General features: G+C 42.2%; 1 pseudogene; it reads right to left on the reverse strand.

The window, feature by feature from the left end:
* Positions 1-3,720: 3,720 nt before the first annotated feature.
* Positions 3,721-3,782, reverse strand: LOC128781460 (U4 spliceosomal RNA; annotated as a pseudogene).
* Between the last annotated feature and the right edge of the window lie 13,781 nt (positions 3,783-17,563).

The raw sequence follows: 17,563 nt of genomic DNA on the forward strand, positions 1-17,563 counted from the left end.
TAGAATTTAGTGCAGTGATGGGAAAAATAACATGCAGAAATAAATATGTAGAAATAGTAAATTAAATATATAATTTTTTAAAACGACTCTAAAAAACAGGTAAAAAAACAACAACCTGGGAATAAACTTAACAACGACATACAGGATCTGTATGAATGAAATTGAAAATTGCTACCCAATAACAGAAACTTTAGCAAATGGAAAACATCATCTTGTTTTGGGGTTAAAAATGGGTATCATTGTATATCCATAGACCAAAGTTATCTATAACTGAAATATACTCTAGATAAATATAGAAAAGTGGTCCCACAAGAAGTGGTCAGCTAAATTGGGACCTGAGACATGTACCCCAGAAACAGTCTGGCCCCCTTTTCTGCTCCCCATAGGGTGGCTGTATCTACCTCCCAACCCCCCTTACCTCATAGCCCCTACGCAGCTCAGCTCCTGTCCCTGGATTGCGTTGCTTGCATCAGCTTAGGCTGTGAACAACACCTCGGGACCACAGCGACCAGCAGCCACCGGCAGCCCGCAGCACCTAACTTCCAGCGCGCGTGCTTGCTCATCTCTCCACCAGAATTGCGAGCCCCTCACGCCCCTCAGCCTAAATTTGCCTCCCACCAAGCCCCACCCACATCTGCGGCCCCCTCTCACCTCCAGCCCAGTCCTGCCTCTGACCTCAGACAGGCCCCGCCCCTCATCTGTAGGTTTCATTTTTAGTGGTCCATTTCAACCAAAACAGCCAGGAATCAAGTATACTTGTGAACATGCTGTTTAATGAAGAAATACATTAATAGTATGTACTTTATAAAATTAAGGACAACTCTGAAAAAGAACTTGTTCAGACAATAAAAAGACAAGACACAAACTGGAAGAACATGTCAATTACCTAAACCATAGGGTGAAAGAAGATTGAAAGTGAAAGAATGGGAACAGATACACAGGATGCTGCAAAAGCAGCTTTACAGTTGTTCACATGGAAAATAACATCATAATTATTAAATAATAAGGCAACATTAAGCTTGGTCTCTCTAAACCTGCTTTTGCCCACCCTGTATTATGGAAACATAAACCACATGAAAATTACATAATAACATGCAGTAGACTTGAAAGTAAAAAGCATGACTACAGAGGATAAGTACTTCCTATAAAAAAGTTTAATTTACCCGGAAGATCCAAATTCACCATGTACTTAATGTCATAAACTTAAATTATATAGAACACAGACACAAACAAAAATTTATAATCCTAATAGATTTAACAAACCCATCTCATCAGGAATACAGCATTCCTCTTTCAGAAACAAGAGACCACCTCAAAAAATTCAATGAGAATATGAGAAACACCATGAGCAGCAAATTACGTTCAACATTCACAGATAACCGACTATACACAGCTTTTCCTGCTGGCCGGCCCTGAGGTGTTATTCCCAAAATGACCACGAGATGGCAGCAGAGATGCATGCTTACAACGTTTTTTACATTGACCATATTGTAATGAAGTTTTAAAAAAATTTCCAAGCATTGAAATTACATGAAGTTTCTCGCTCTCACTGTAGATAATTTAGAAGTCAGTTGTAAATGTCACCAGAAAATTCTCACACTTACAAGATATGAAATACACTTCTAAATATCCCTCTAAATGAATCACAATTGAAGTTTAAAAATCATTCCAACTGAGTATTTAAAATAATGCATTAAAAATGTATGTGAAAACACAGTGACAAATCTGCACATTAGTGGGAAACAGTTGGAAATTCACATGTTCTGTATCCATATTACAAACCCAGAAAAATAAATTAAATCCAGAGAAAGTAGAAGAATGGAAATAGGCAAGGAGAGATGTCTGGAAGGGTATATAGTTAAAACAATAGCAGTTGTTACCTGTTTGGGTAGTATTTTGAATTAATTTTTATTTTTCTCTATAATTTAAGTAAGCTGCCACAAAAAAAGGCAGTCTCAGTTTGGGTAAAGAGAGAGAGAGAGAGAGAGAGAGAGAGAGGGAGGGAGAGAGAGAGGGAGAGAGAGAGACAGAAGGTAAAAGAGGAAAACTTGGCATAATTTAAGAATAAAAATAACCTACACAGCTCTGGTGACAACACCAGAGGCCTTTTCTCTGCTCACCCAGCCCGATCTCCTCACTAGGAGGGACCCTTTTTCCAATGTGCGTTGCTTTGTTTGCAAATGCAGCCAAGCAGAGAGGAAATGACAGGACCAGACCAGAAAGAGCAGAGAAACGCTGAGCAGCACAGGGTGAGGGGGAACTTGCCCCGGGGCTGCCTCACTTCAGGGCCCCCTCACAACCATCACGCTTTCACAACTAAGCAGCAGCACCACTGGGCTGACCCACAGAGGTGCTGCCTTATGATTCACCTGGAACAACCGAGCTTTCTAACAGCCTTGCTGCGCTCACAACCATTACTTTCAAAACGGAGCTATTTGCACTACATAACGTTTCCTTCTTCCCCACACCCCAACTCCGGAACTCCTGCTGGCATTGAATTGGAGCCAATGAACATCACTTCACAGATGCCAGATGCCACAGACAGACTCAGGACAGAACACAGGCCCTTGGGTCCAAACCTGGACCCCGGAGCAGACCCAGAACCAAAAGCTGAACCCCACACCCCGGCCCCAATCCCAAAACTGTCCCTACAACCCAGGTCAGATCATGGACCCTGAATGCCAAACACTGGACACCAGAGACTGACAGGGAACCCTGGACACCAGGTTCCATACATCAGACCCTAGAGCCAGAGCTGCACCAACATCAACAACAAACACCAACTCAGGACATGAAGCCACACCATAAGAGACTCCAGATCCCAGACACACAGATTCAACCTCAGGCCACAGACCCAGGAAACAGAACCCAGATCTGTAACCAGGACCCCACAGCCACACTCCAGGGTTACAGCTGGACAATGGAGCCCAGTTGCCAGATGCAGGAGCAGAACCGAGTCCTCACAATGTAAACAGAGCCAGGAGCCCATAAAAAACATTCCTGAATCTCTAACTCCAAGCAGCTGGCCTCAGAAACAGGTTTTCATGCCAATGTAAGTATACAAGAGAAGAAAATAACTCCCAGCACTACTAAATTATACCAAGCCCTGCAGAAATAGACCAAAAAGGCTGACAGAGCAAAAAATAATAATAATGCTTACTTCCGCCAGGAGATGTCCATGATCTCTCAGAGACTACACTTTCCAGAAGTTACTGTCCCAGCCATGAATGTCACATGGCTGGATAACCAAACCTGTGGGGATTAAAAAATTATTTTTTATCATACCTTCTACATTCTCAAGGCTAAGATGACAATCAAATCAAATTAATCTGATTAATGGGAGGTATTCAATGTCTAATACATGGACAAGCGGAATTCACATTCAAATGAATACCAAATAAATTGAGGTGATATTGGGTATATAGGGGATTTGGGAATATGGAAGAACAGCATCTTAGATTTCAACAGTGAAATGGGGGACATGCAGGTAATTTAGGAAAAAAGCCAGCATACCTGGCAGGTTGATTTCTGTTCGGCAACTCCCAAAACTTTAAGACACGAGGAGACGGTAAGAGGGTCAACAGGCTCTTGCTAGGAGTGTCACTGTCTGAAGCTGAGGTGATGGTGCTGAAGCTCTCTTCCTAAACCAAACTGTGGCCACTAAACCTCTTAGGAAGAAATGAGATGACAATCCTAAGTAATTTCTCAGTCTTTCCTTTCTTTAGCAATAATCGCGCCTCAGATAAACCTCATTGGCTACGATACTGCCACTGCGCAAAGCTCAGCCTTCCCTTCCTTAACAGCCAGTTTAAAATCAACGTGCCAAGTGCAAAATGTTAGCCCACTTCATTGCCACCTTTGAAACTTCAAATACAAGTTGTATATCCACAAGCTACATTAGAACGTTGTTCCATATTTCACTGATATAACCATTCTGTTCTGAGAATAAGTTACTTTACTTAAATTGTTACATCTTTCTTAAGTAAATGGTGACGTACACTTACTCCCCAAATTCACCTCATATTAAACACCTGACTGCTTGCTTACCTGGTGGGGAAACAACCTTTCTTGTGACCTCAACTATCTTTGGGCTGGTCTAATAATCCAACAGGTATGACACAGGTTAGCAAATGAAAATGGCCAAATGTAAGACATGCTTAGGCGGGAGAACCTCACTTACAGGAGAGAGTCAGAAACCCCACACACAGAAGAGCATAAATGAGACAGCGATGATGTGAGGTGCCGTGGTTATTTTCTATGATAAAAATATCTCCTTACATATGTGGGAAAATATTTGTGATATAATACAAGGTGCTGGAACCACTGAACGGGAAAATTATTGGGCCCCCTACATGACATCCTCCACCAAGATCAATTCTTTAATTGATTTTACCATCCACTCATAACTAACATAAAACAGAGCTATCTGAAACATACCAAGAGATCTAAAGTGAAAGAATGGGGAAAATATAGTACATGAACATTAACCAAATCAAAATGATATCACATATAGTAGACTTGGAGGCAAAAAAAACCCCAAAACCCCACTACATATAAAAAGGAGTACTTCATATCAGTAAGTTCAATTTACCAGTTACTTTCAAATTTTTATTCACTTAATAACATAAATTCAAAATTATATAGAACAGAGCTACAAAGAAAAATAGACTAATAATTATTATAGGAGATTTACCAAAACTCTCTCTGTTTCAGAACCAATGAAGCCCACAAAAATATAGTAAAAAATATTTTTTAAAAAACCTGAGAAACAAATTGCATTCAATGTGCACAAGTACTTCGCTTCACCCCAAAACTGCAGATTACAGATGCTTTCCAAGGACCACAGAGACGTTTATAAAAACTGACCATATTGTAACATAAAGCAAGTTCCAACAAATTTTAAAGGACTGAAATGTGTTTGTGTGTGTGTGTGTGTATATACACACACACATATTTCTTGCTCTCACTGCCATTAATCAAGAAATCAGTAACGAGATAACTAGAAAGTACTTACATTTACAAATTACGAAATACACTTCTAAATGACCACCCCAAAATAAATCACAACTGGATTTAGAAAATAATTTGCATGGAATGATAGTAAAACCACACACCTGGGTACATCATCATTAAGTTACCCAACATTAATGATAAAGAGATAATCTTAGAAGCAGCAACTGAAAGGAGAGATTTACCTACAAACGGGTGCCCATAATGCTATCAGCTGATTTCTCAAAAGAAACCTTGCAGGCAAGAAGGGGCTGGAAAGAAGTATTCAAAGTCATGACAGGCAAGGACCTCCACCCAAGATGACTCTATCCAGCAAAGCTATCATTTAGAATGGAAGGGCAGATAAAGTGCTTCCCAGATAAGGTCGAGTTGAAGGAGTTCATCACCACCAAGCCCTTATTCTATGAAATGTTAAAAGGACTTATCTAAGAAATTGAAGAACATCCACAACTATGAACAGTGAAATGACAACAAACTCAGATCAACAACTGAACCAAAAAGAAAACCAAAACTAAGCAAACAACTAGAACAGGAACAGAATCAGAGAAATGGACTTCACATGGAGGGATTTCAGCGGGGAGGGGGAGGGGAATAGAGGGACAAAGGTACCGAGAAGAAGCAGCATAATTAGTAGGCACAAAATAGATGGCGAGAGATGAAAAATGGTATAGGAAACAGAGAACTCAAAGAACTTATATGTACAACACATGGACATGAATTAAGGGGAGAGAGGAATGCTGGAGGGTAAGGGGTGCAGGGAGGAGGGGGGAAAAGGGGAGGGAAATTGGGAAAACTGTAATAGCATAATCAATAAAAACTTTTCTTAAAAAAACAAAGTAAGTAAATACATAAATGTAAAAAACAAAATAACTCGACAAGACTGATGGCAAAGATGCTCTGTATGAAAACTTGAGAAAGAAATCTTTACCCTTGAATGCACAGGTCAGACACAGAAGCTGGAAATGCACAAGTTTTGCACCTGTGGGAGGAACCTAAAATAGTAAACCAAGTCCAGGCAAAGTGGAGGAAACGAGCCCGTAGATATGTCCTTGGGGGCACGTACACAAAATGAGAGCGCTTGTATTTTACTTTACTTTTTTTTACCTCTCGGTGGACAATTTGAAATAAATTTGACCTCCATGTTATTTAAAGAACCTCTGATGGAAAAGAGAAAATTACAAACGATTTTCAAGCACACTTGGCACTTGTAAAAACCTGCCTCCAATACGCTACAAAGCCAGTTCCAAAAAACATTACAGAAAATACATTTATTGCTCCCTCGGCCGATATCTGGAGACCAGTCGCAAAGTAACTACACAATCCTGACATTTAGACGTCTCCAACTGAGCTTCTAAATTACACTACTATGAAAGTCAAAGGGATTCCCACTGGAATCAACCCCTTTTCCTGCTGACATGCACTAAGGAGTCATTCCCCAAAACGGCCACAAGACAGTAGCAGAAACCGACAGATACAATGCGTATCGCACCAAAGCCTTGGTTGAAAGGTTCCTTAGCTGTTTACGGTAAAATGCAATGACGGGCACACTTTTCATTTTCCTCCCAAATTATAACTGCACAACGTCATCGCCATTCCTTGCCACTGCCCTCTGCCATCTTTCAGACAACTTCCCATTCCATCGTCCCACAGCACTGTTACCTTTAGCAGCACAGCTCTTCCAGGCGCCTTCTGCAGTCTTCCACGGAACGGAAATTTCTCTCCACTGAGAAATTCGGGATACTGAACTAAACGGCCATGCAAAAGTGCAATTTCTGGTGAGTACTGCTGATGAATCATGGCTGCGCGGCCAGGCTGGAACCGTTTCTCACTGGTCACCAAACAGAAACGTGCGCTCCCACCTCATCCTGAAGCTTCCCCGTCTTCTGCTTCAACTCTATCAACAGGAAGTGCATGCAGTTGGTCTTGCAGTGATGGGGCAGCACCTCTTGCAAATTACCCCAAGAAGCACCTCCTACAGAACTCCCTCTGTTATCACCACATAGGCAACATCACCTGCTTTGGATGAAGACCGCCCTGTGGAGGAGCTGCTGGTGGTAGTTCCTTCATTTGCACACTATCTCTCCTGTTCCACATTATTCTCAAAGTTTAACAGTTCATACGCCCCTAGCAATTTGCTTGCAAGCTGAACAGTTTCCTTAGGTTTCACTAGAAAACTGCATGTGGGAATGAGGTCAAGAAAGTCCCCCCCCATCCCTTCAATATGTGTGGAACCCAAACTTCAAAGCGATTCACGTAATCATGCAGGTGCAAATGATTTTCAGTGCTCAGTTTGGATACTTTGAGTATGTCACCCGCCTCCCACATGGCATAACCTGGTCTGTCCTCAGTTAAGGTCTGGACTCAATGGCCGTGAACTGCTACTAGTCTGCCATGCCCGTGGGCACCTCTGTGCAAGAAATCTTGGGCGTGAAACTTGGCAAATCACTTCGACACATTTCATCACCTAAGGGAACCTTCTCCATACACACTACAAATCTTTACTTTGGCATTCCAGATGTGCTTTCAGCTTTCTTGAAATGACAAAGCCTCATGTGCCAAAACTGTTCCTTATGTTCACCCATCTTCAGGATGAAAATGGTCACAACATCACTCAACGGTTTTGATGAGTTTTTTATTGAAACGCATGCTGGTATGACATCTGTCGTGATACACTCCAACAAAACAGTTTCCCATGAAGTTAAAGACAAGTATGCAATCCAGAGTCACATGAAGGGGCAGGATGGCAGAAGGGTGGTGGGGGCCGTACTTACTTTTGGGCCCACCCGGTATAAAGAAAGCTTCAACCAGAATTGCACCATTGAAATCAATTACAGTATGTGTTTTGCTATCGCAGCACTAAAGCTAGAGTTCACTGAAAATGGGTGACTGGAAAGTTCTCCTGCTTGGTACTTCTGAAATAGACTCCTACAGAACTTCCAAAATGAACCACATTGTGAGTTACAAAATGGTTTGAACTGAATGATGCTAAACATACTACATACTTAAACTCGAGAACAAAATCTGCACCCTTAAACACACGTGTTAGGCACAAGACCTCAAATTGTACAAGAGTAGCACTCAGTTGAGGAACCGAAAAGAGTAAATGAAGCCAAGACACACTCTAGGAAACAGGCCTCTAGACGTGTCTGGAAGGGCACGTACATAACATGATAGCGATTGATTTGATTTGACCTCCGAGTGGAGAATTTTGAATACATTTTATTTTCCCCTTGTTTAAAGAAGCTGCAACACACAAGACAAATTACAAAAAATTTTCAAACTTACTTAGACCTAGTAAAAAATGGACTCCATCATGCTAAAAGCCAGTTCCAACAAATGTCATATAACACACGTTTAGTGCTTCTTTTGCCCTTAATCTAGAAGCCAATCAGAAAGTAACCTGACAATCCTTACATTTAGATGTCTTGAAATGCACTTGTAATTAACATTGCTGTCAAAAGTCATTGATATTCCACTGGAATCAACCAATTCTCTTGGGGACCTGCACTAAGGTGTCATTCCCCAAAACGGCCACGAGAGGGCAGCAGAGATGCACATTTGGACCACGAGTACTTTGATCTTTGCCGAAGGGTTCCTTTGGTTTTTACCACGAGTTGCAACGACAAGCACATTTTTCATTTTCTACCAACAACATAACTGAACAACGGTTTCACCGTTTTCTTCAACCTCCCTCTGCAATATTTCAGGCAACTTCACCATTCCGTCTTCCCAAAATATTGTTATCTGTTGGAACAGAGAACTCTTCCAGGTGCCTTCTGCAGTCTTCCAGGGAATGGAAACCTTTCTCCATTAAGAGAAATTCAGAAAGACCGAACTAAACAGCCATGCAAAGCTGCGAGGCCTGCTGAGTACTGAGGACAAGTCACGACTGGGCAGCCAGGCTGGGAACATGTTGGCCTGGTCACCAAAGGGTAACAACACTCTCACCTTATCCAGAAGCTTCCCTGTCTTCTGCTGACAAACTGCTGGCTCTCCCTGGAGTGGTGCTTCCAGTTGGTTTAATCGAGAGCCATACCTGTTGAAAATAACCCACTGGTTTTCCGCAAGCATGTTCTAATAAAGTACTCCCTCCCGAACCCACCACATACATACTACCACATTCTTTGGGCGAATATGGTCCTTTTCTTTTTTTTAAATATCCTTTTTCTTTGTTTTAAGATTGTATTTATTTGTTTTTACAGGGAGGGGTAGGGAGGGAGAGAGAAACATCAATGTGTCATTGCCTCTTGTACATCCACTACTGCAGTCCTGGCCCGAATCAAACCTGACTGGGATGTGTCCTGACTGGGAATCGAACTCTAACCCTTTGGTTTGCACACGGGCACTCAATCCACTGAGCCACACCAGCCAAGGCTGAAGATCCACCTTTGGAGGGTCTGGTGGTGGTTCCCTTCACATGCCCATGATCTCTCCCATTCCACACTATTGTAAAATATCAACAGTTCTTCCTCCTCCTCACAATTTCTCTTGGAAATGAAACATTTTCCTTGTGTTTGATTAGAGAATCTCATGTGGTAATGTGGTCAAGAAGGATTTAATCCCACCTCCACCCACCCTACTTAACTTCTGTGAAACCCAGACTTAAAAAAGACTAATGTAACTGTGCTGATACAAGTGATTTTCCACGCATGATTCGTAAACTTTGAGTATGTCACCTGACTTCCATGTGCCATAACATGGTCTGTCCTCAGTTCATGTATGCGCTGGATGGCTCTCCACTGCAAGTAGTCCACCTGCCCATGCAGCCACTGCACCCGAGAAACCTCCAGCATCCAACTTCCCAATCCACTTCAGACATGTCCCATCAGTCACAGCATCTTCTCCATAAATCTTTTCTTGCCTTACACTCGTGCATGTACCTTTCTTGACATGACCAGCCTAAGTGGCCAAAAATGGTGCTTCTGTTCACCCCTGTTCACTGTGAAAAGGGACACACACACAATCACCACTTGTGATGAGTTTCATCACACACTGATATAATAGCTGTCACAATATAGTCTAATAAAACAGTTTTGAATAATGTTAAGAGCAAGTATGGGCGACCAGAGACAGGTGATACGATGGGGTTGGGGGAGTGGGGTTGCAGGCTGAACTGACTTGTGGCTGAACTGACTTTTTAGCCAAACAGACTTTTGGCCAAATGGACTTTTTCACTGAGCAGACTTTTTGGCTGAAGAGACCTTTTGGTGGACCCGATTTAAGGCAAGGTTCGACCAGCATCGCACCCTCAAAATCATATACAGTACATTTTTTACTCCCATAGCATTTGTCCTAGTATACAGAGAGAATAGATGAATAGACAGTTTTGTTGTTCAGGACTTCCAAAATAGACTCCTACAGTAGCTCCAAAATGAGCCACCATTTGAATGACATGATAACCTGACCCAAATGATGCTAAAGATGCTAGTTACCAATTCTTGAGAAAAAAATCTTCACCCTTCAACGCACAGGTTAGAAGCAGAAACTGGAGGCCTGGCTGGTGTGGCTCTGTGGATTGAGCGCCAGCCTGCAAACCAAAGGGTCATTGGTTCAATTCCATGTCAGGGCACATGCCTGGGTTGAGGGCCAGGTCTCCAGCTGGGAGCTGAGACAGGCAACCACACATTGAGGGTTTCTCTCCCTCCCTTCCCCTCTCCCTAAAAATAAATAAAATCTTTTTTAAAAAAGAAAGAAACTGGAAATGTGCAAGGTTTGCACATGTAGGAAGAACCGAAAATGGAAAAGGAAGTCCAGGCAAAGTTGAGAAAACAAGAGTACATACACTGATAGCGCTGATATTTTACTTTGCTTTTTTTTCTGCACCTCTTGGTGCAATATTATGTATAAATTTTACTCCACGTTGTTTAAGGAAGCTGCAACAAAGCAAACACAAACAAATTTCGAGCACACCTTCAACTTGTCCAAGACTGACGCTGCTACGCTACTGAGCCAGTTCTGAGAAATGTCACATAAAACGTATCAATCGCTCCCTTTGCCCTTAACCTGAAATCCAGTCACAAGGTGACTGGACATACATGGAATTTAGATGTTTTAGAATACACTTGTAAATACCACTGCCACCCAAAGTCATTGAATTTCACTGGAATCAACCAGTTTTCCTGCTGACCTGCATTGAAGTGTCATTGCACAAAATGACCACAAGGTGGAAGCAGAGACCGACAGTTGGAACAAACACTCGACTATTGGCTTCTCACAAAGGTTCCTTCCCTTTTTACCCCAAGGATGAACCTAAAATAGTAAACGCACTCTAGGCAAAGTTGAGTTTAAACAAACCCGTAAACATGTCTAGAGGGTCATATACATAAAATTAAAGTTCTTGTAATTTACTTTTTTTTTTTTTTTTTTTACATATTGGTAGAGAACTTTTACTAAGTTTTACCTACTCGTTGTTTAAGGATTCTGCATAACACAATGCAGATTACAAGTGATTTTCAAGCATACCTGGAACTTGTGGAAACCCGACTGTATCATGCTACACAGCCAGATCCAAGAAATGTCACATAAAATATGCTTATTGCTCTCTTGGCCATTAACCTGCAACCAGTGACAAGGTAAATGGACAGCCCGAACATTTAGACATTTTCAAATTCACTTCTAAATACCACTGCCATCAAAACTAATTGATCTTCCAACCACTTTTCCTGCTGACCTGTACTGAGGTGTCATTCCTTAAAAACGCCACGAGATGGCAGAAAAGACCAACATTTGGAACACATACTATACTGGCTTCACCAAACATTTTGTTCACTTCTCACCATCAGATGCCATGACAGAGACAATTTTCATTTTCCCTTAAACAACGGGACTGACCAACAACCGGACAACATTGTCACCATTTTGTTCCACTGCCCTCTGCCACCTTTCATGCAATTTCACTGTTCCATCATCCCACAACATTGTTCTCTTTCAGACCAGGGAACTCTTCCAGGGAAGGAACATTCCTCTCCAATAAGAGAAATTCACAAAGACCAAACTAAAGGGTCATACAAAGCCACAAGCTCTGGCGAGGACTGTGGATGAATCATGACTGCCCAGCCAGGCTGGAACTTTTCCCCTGGTCACCAAAGAGAAGCGGGTGCGCTCCTGCCTTATCCTGAAGCTTCCCTGTCTTTCCTGACAAATTCTGGACATTTTCCGTCAGGTGGCTTTCATTGGTCTAACAGAGATCAGTCGTTGTCAGGAGAAGTCCTCTGGGTTTCCGCAAGGAGCTCCCACTGCAGGACATCACCTCCTTCGGGTGAAGACTGCCCTTTGGAGGGGCTGCTGGTGGTTCCTGGGCTTCCCTCAATATCTCCTGTTCCACATTATTCTCAAATATCAACGGTTCATCCCCTCACACTTTGTCTTGGAAATGGAATGTTTCCCTTCCATATCTGTAGAGAACTGCATGTGGAAATTCAGTCAAGATGGGACCCCCACCACCCCGCTTGACTTCTGTGGAACCCAAATGTCAAAGAGATTAACATAACGAAGCTGCTGCAAATGCTTTTTGACATTTGATTGGGATACTTTGAGTATATTGCCTGTCTCCCGCGTGCCATAACGTGGTCCGTCTTCTGTTAATGTCTGCCCTGGATGGCTCTCCACTGCACCTGGTCTGCCTACCCGTGGGGCAACTGCACATGAGAAATCTCCCTTATGAATCTTTGCAACCCACTTCTCACACGTTCCATCAGACTCAGCGTCTTCTCCACACACCAAGAATCTTTTCTTGCCTTACACTTGCGCTTGTACCTTTCTGGAAATGACACATCCTGAGGGGCAAAAAATGTTAGGGTCAGGTGTCTTCAGTGAGAAGAGGGCCACACACACATTGAACAGTGGTCATGAGGTTTGTCATCCCAGGGGGATATGACAGCTGTCATGATACTGTCTAAAAAACAGTTTCAAATGGCATTAAAGGCAAGTATGCGGGACCTGTGCCAGGTGATGATGTGGGGGCGACACAGAGGTGGTACAGTTGTGGGGGACCGAACTGACTTTTTGGACAATCCCATTTAAAGCAAGTTTCAACCATCATCACAGCCTCGAAAGCCTATACAATATTTTTTCTGCTCTAATGGCACTTGAGCTGGCACTCACGGGGAATGGGTGAGGACAAAGGTCTGCTGTACAGACCTTCTCAAATAGACTCCTACAGAACCTCCAAAATGAACCACTATTTGAATTACAAAGTAATTTGACCTGAATGATGCTAAAGATGCTACAGACCAAAACCTTGGAAAGAAATTCTCACCCTTGAATACACACATTAGAAACAGAGGCTTAAAATGCACAAGTTTTGCACCCATACAAGGAATCTAAAATGGTAAACAAAGTCCAGGCAGAGTGGAGGAAACGAGCCTGTAGACATGTCCAGAAGGGCACAGACATACAATGATGGCGCTTATACTTTACCCTTTCTTTTTTTTGTACCTCTTAGTGCAAAATTATGAATAAATTTTACCTCCACGTTGTTTAAGGAAGCTGCAACAGACAAAGCCAATGACAAATGATTTTGAAGCACACCTGCAACTTTTAACAACTTGATTACATTATAAAGGCAGTTCGAACAAATATCACATAAACCACATTTATTGTTCCCTTGGCCATTACTCTGGAAACCAGTCTCGAGGTAACTAGAAAGTCCTGACACTTAGATGTTTTCAAACGCACTTCTAAATACCACTGCCATCAACACTCATTGATATTCCACTGGAATCAACCACTTTTCCTGACCCAACTAAGATGTAATTCCCGAGAATGCCCACGAGATGGCAGCAGTACGCACACTTAGAACATTTTGGAAATGACCCTATTGTACCATCCCTGTGTTCTCAACCAACTTCAAAGGACTAAAATTATAGAAAATATGTTTCACCCTCATGGCTGCTAATGTAGAACTCAGAAACAAAAGGTAACTAGAAAGTACTTTCATTTAAATGTAATGAAAGACACTTCTCAAATAACATTCCACAAACCCTTAGTAGATAATTCATTAGAGCCAATGACTTTTCCTGCCGGCCTGCACGAAGCTGTTATTCCCAAGTGACACATGAGATGGCAGCAGAGAGACACCCTTGGGACCATTTTCAAAAGGACCATCCTGCGCTAAGGGAAGTTTAAACAAATTTCAAAGGACTGAAATTATAGACAGTATGTTTCTTACTGTCATTGCTGTTAACATAGAAATCAGGAAAAAAAGGTAACTAGTAAATCCTGATATTTAAAAGTTACTAACTACACATCTAAATAACATTGCAATCAACATTCATTGATGTTCTACTACAGTCAACCACTTTTCCTGCTCACCTACCACTAACATGTTATTCCTGAAATTCCCACGAGATGGCAGCAGAGATGCACACTTGGAACACTACTATTTGCTTGGCCAAAGGTTCATCCAGTTTTTATGTAAAGACACAAAGGAAGAGACGTTTTTCATTTTCACCAATAACTGTATTGAACAATGTATTCACCCTTTTGTTCCACTGCTTTCTGCAACGTTGCAGGCATATTCATAATTCCATCTTCCCAAAAGGTATCGTTTGGCCAAGCCAATATAAAGCCAGTTTCAACAAGCATCGCAGTATTGAAATTATATACAATATTTCTTAAGTGCTCTCATTGCACTTCAGCCATAATTCAGTTTCCAGAAATGGGACTCTGGAAAGTCCTTATATTTTCCCTTTATATTATGAGTATATGTAATATACTCATAAACAACCTCAAAAGTAAAACACAATTTCAATTACAAAATAATTGAAAATGAATGGTGATAAAGATACTACATACCAAAACTTATGAAAGAAATCTTAACCCTTCAATGCAGATTATCAGAAATAAAAGTTGAAAATTTACTATTTTTATACCCATATTAGGAACCTAAAAGAGTAAACGAAATCCAGAGAAAGTAGATAAAAACAGGCACATCGACATCTCTGCAAGTGTATATACATAACATGATAGTGAAACTGGAAAAGACACCGGTGTCCAGGCTGCCGGTCACTACCAAACACAATAAGCAATGACAGCGATCAAATCATTACGGGCGCTTTATTCAGATGGCCAGTGATCCGAGAAGATGGTGGGTTCATTCCCTAACACACCATCTTCCCTTCTCTTTCCAGGCCAGACTTTTCATAACAGGGAATAAACAAGGTGTGGTGAGGGCTTTGAAATTCAGGGAGCATTAGGTGAAAGGAGCTGCAACATCCCCATCCTGGGCAGTTAGCTGTTCCCAGGGGCAGTGGTCCTCTGTCTCTCCCTGGAACACAAAGGTCAGGATGCCTCCAGTTTGTCCCCAGGGGGTAATCTTTACCAGTGCCCCAAGAGGTCAGCTGTTTTCCCAGGAGCCAAGACTGTAGTTTCTGAAACAAAAGCTTTAACATATACATTACTTGCTAGGTTTATAACTTTTTACCTTAAACTAAAATTTTACAACTCTTAGTCCCCTATCATTCCCCACCTTTAGTATAAAACTATCTCATTTCTATGAGATCAGAACTTAGCATTGGACTGTCCGGTGGGGGTTTTAGGAATACACCTAACTGCAGACCCACATAAGGAGGCACACTGTATGCAACAACAAGCTATGATACTGAAGAAAATGACAAGGATAAAAACCATAAATGCCTCTCGAAGACCAGATGTACTAGGCAGCCAGGAGGTTAGTTTAGACCTGTCAATGCCAAACAATCCCTCTCTGTTTGATATTGGACACCACATCATTTACTTGCTTTACCTTATGCTCTATGAGTTGTGAACTATCAGTGAGGTTAAAACGCCAGAGTCCTTTAAATTCTTCACATCCATGATTATGCCTTAAAAGTAGGTAGTCTACAGCTGCACGATTTTCTAGTACTGCTTCTCTGATTTGTCCTAGTCATTGACTAATGGCACTGATGGCTTGTGAGGTGGCATCCAAAGCTTTTCCCGTAGCGCAGGCTCATCTCCTTATTTCTATATTCAAATAAGTTACCGTGATTGTCGTGACAAATATAGTTAAAGACATATATTGAGCAGGGCTAAAGAGGTGTAAGTCACTGCTACAAGGGAGTAAGGGAGAGATCCCGTCGAATCTGGGTCGAGTGGGGCTTTGGAGGCATGAACGCCGTCAGTCTCCCCAGAAAGCATGGTCCCCCAGAGTGTTTGCCCGAACATAAGAATAGACAGTCATTCCACATGTCAGAAACCATCCTGTGGGCCGTTTTACATGAGCATAAGCATGAGACACATCGGTGGTGGTGGTGCGATTCATTTTCACATCTGCTGAGAGCACAAGACGGTTTTTAGTACAGTTGGCAAAAGTTACACATCCTCTAGCTGGGGCTACAATACCGACTTTCAATGAAAACGTTTCCCTCTCCTTTATAGTCACCACTGCTGCCCAATTATAAATATCAGAGTAGGTAATTTTCTTTTCAATATGTTCAAATACAGTATAATTTCTAAGGCTCTCCAAAGGAGTACAGACACCTATAACACATGAAGCGAAAACTTGTTCAAAATAAGTTCCTCCTGCAAGACAAAAGTCAGAAATATTCAGAACTGTTTTTGCTAAATATACCCAAATATTTTCATCCCGTTTGAAGGGAATACGTTGTCCATAACAAGGAGCTAACAGGCAGTAATGAAGACAACATAAGTCATCGTTTCCGAAAGATGACTCGGGTTTTCTTGAGGCTTGGCGGTCCATTGTTCCTCCAGTGCTTTCTTTATCCGGGTGTGATGAATCCAAGGTTTTATTCCTGCCAACTTCACCGCAGTTGGGGTGGTGATGAGTATGTCCCAAGGTCCAGTCCGCTTCTCTTCCAGTCGATTCTCTGGAGATCCTGCCCTCCAGGCCTTGAGCAGCACCTTGCCTCCTGGCTCCAACAAATGCAGTGAACCTACAGGGGAGGAGCCTCCAATGCAGGCAAAGTCATCGGTTACAGCTAAGATTTGACTTACATGTGGTGCGTAATTCTTCACCTTCATGTCTTGATCTATATACATACCTCCCACCCCAATTGTAGCCTGAAATGGCCACCTGGACACAATTTCATAGGGACTCCACTGAATCCCACTTCGAAGAGCCACCATTATCCTGAGCAGGGCAATAGGCAAGGCTGGATCCCGATGCAGATGAGTTTCTTAACACGGCTTGGCTACATTTTTCTTCAGGGTGTGATTCATCTTCTCTACCTTCCCAGAAGCCTGAGTCTCCATGCCGTGTACAGTCTCCACTTGATTCCTCAAATTTACTAACCTTCTCTATAATTTCTGAAACAAAAGCAGGTCCGTTATCACTCTGCATGCTGCCAGGGAGGCCAAAGTGAGGGATTATTTCCTTCAGTAAAGCTTTCACTGCCTCCAAAGATGTCTCCATTCTAGTAGGATAAGCTTCTATCCATCCTGAAAAAGGCGTCAACAAAGACGAACAAATATTTCCACTCTCAGACCCTTGGCATCTGAGTACAGTCTGTTTGGCAGACCTCACGTGGACACTGTCCTTGGCGTTGCTGTCCTTCTCTCCTTTGATGGGGATCTGTTTGGGGTTGTTCTTCCGGCA

This window comes from Desmodus rotundus, chromosome 7, assembly GCF_022682495.2.
Source record: "Desmodus rotundus isolate HL8 chromosome 7, HLdesRot8A.1, whole genome shotgun sequence".
Classification (NCBI taxonomy): domain Eukaryota; kingdom Metazoa; phylum Chordata; class Mammalia; order Chiroptera; family Phyllostomidae; genus Desmodus; species Desmodus rotundus.